Raw genomic sequence first — 2,059 nt, 5'->3', positions numbered from 1 at the left:
TTTAGTGTGTAGTGTGAGAAAAATAATAAATAAACTGTCATAGAAAATATGAATATAAATAAACAATCACAGGAAAATACAAATATAAGTCAGAATTTAGCACATAAGAGAAGAATTGCACATCTGTATCAAGAGAAGATTAGCTCACCAATATTGCTGAAATCATTATTTGGCTGTCTGCTTTTTTCCTTTACACTCTCATCTAAAATATAAGCTAGATGAATTAATGAGTTAGCAATGATAAATAAATTAATAAATAAAGACACATAAATAAGAAATAAATCCAGGAAATAACATCTAATCAGATATAGGGGTATACACTTATAATCTTACACTCTGAAGACAAAGGCAAGAAGATACTTCCAAGTTTGAGGTCAGTCTGTTATACACAAGGTCATGTCTTGGTGTGATTGAAAGAGAGGCTCTTGAAGTCCCACCGGTCACTGAGGAGCCACTGGAAACTGATGGTGATGTAGTTGGAAGTCAGTTTACTTCAGGAATGTGGCAGTGGGGAAGCCTCCTGGGCTCCAATAGATGGTCTTGTACCCACAACCATACAAGCAGCACCAAGTGGATTTAGTGAGGATTTTAAAAGGGCACATGTAAGAGAAAAAATGGTGAAGAAATATAAAGGAGGAACTGGAGGGGAAGGTATTTCAGGTGCATCTTTTTCAAAACACAGTATATGTGTATACATAATTCTCTAACAAAATGTCTCAATTTTAAAAATATTTAAAATTCACAGGCTTCATCACAAAATAATTAAAGCCTATATCAAAAGGCATTTTGTATTGACAATACAAAAAACATTAAAAAGGAAAATACATATCAGTTATACATAAATATATTCAAATTATTAAGAACCCACAAAGCAAAATATTAAATAAAGTGTTATATACTTAAAATTGATAAAAGTCTTGGAAAGATCATGAATTCAAGGCCCCGACCTAGACATAATAAAAGCAATCTACAGCAAACCAGTATCCAACATCAAACTAAATGGAGAGAAACTTGAAGCAATCCCACTAAAATCAGGGACTAGGCAAGGCTGCCCACTGTCTCTACCTATTCAATATGGTACTTGAAGTCTAGCCAGAGAAATTCGACAACAAAAGGAGATCAAGGGGATACAAATTGGAAAGGAAGATGTCAAAATATCACTGTCTGCACATGATATGACAGTATATATAAGTGATCCTAAAAATTACACCAGAGAACTCCTAAACCTGATAAACAGCTTCAGTGCAGTAGCTGGATATAAAATTAACTCAAACAAATCAGTGGCCTTCCTCTACAGAAAGGATAAACAGGCTAAGAAAGAAATTAGGGAATAACACCCTTCACAATAGTCACAAATAATAAAAAAAATACCTTGGTTGGACTCTTAACTAAGAAAGTGAAAGATCTCTATGATAAGAACTTCAAGACTCTGAAGATAGAATCAAAGAAGATCTCAGAAGATGGAAAGATCTCCCATGCTCATGGATTGGTAAGATTAATATTGTAAAAATGGCTATCTTCCTGAAAGCAATCTACAGATTTAATGCAATCCCCATCAAAAATTCCAACTCAGTGCTTCACCGAGTTAGAAAGGGAAATTTCCAAATTCATCTGGAACAAAAAAAAAACTTAGGATAGCAAAAACTATTCTCAACAATAAAAGAACCTCTGGGGGATTCACCATGCCTGACCTCAAGCTGTACTACAGAGCAAATTGTGATAAAAACTGCATGATACCGGTACAAGGACAAACAGGTAGGATAATGGAATGGAATTGAAGACCCAGAAATGAACCCGCACAACTATGGTCACTTGATCTCTGACAAAGGAGCTAAAACCATCCAGTGGTAAAAATACAGCATTTTCAACAAATTATGCTGGCACAACTGGCAGTTATCATGTACAGAAATGTGAATTGATCCATTCCTATCTCCTTGTACAAAGTTCAAGTCTAAGTGGATCAAGGAACTCCACATAAAATCAGAGACACTAAAACTTACACAGGAGAAAGTGGGGAAAAGCCTGGAAAATATGGCCACAGGGGAAAAATTCCTGAACA

The sequence above is a fragment of the Mus pahari genome, chromosome 5, assembly GCF_900095145.1.
Source record: "Mus pahari chromosome 5, PAHARI_EIJ_v1.1, whole genome shotgun sequence".
NCBI classification, from domain to species: domain Eukaryota; kingdom Metazoa; phylum Chordata; class Mammalia; order Rodentia; family Muridae; genus Mus; species Mus pahari.
This window is presented reverse-complemented; position numbering follows the sequence as displayed.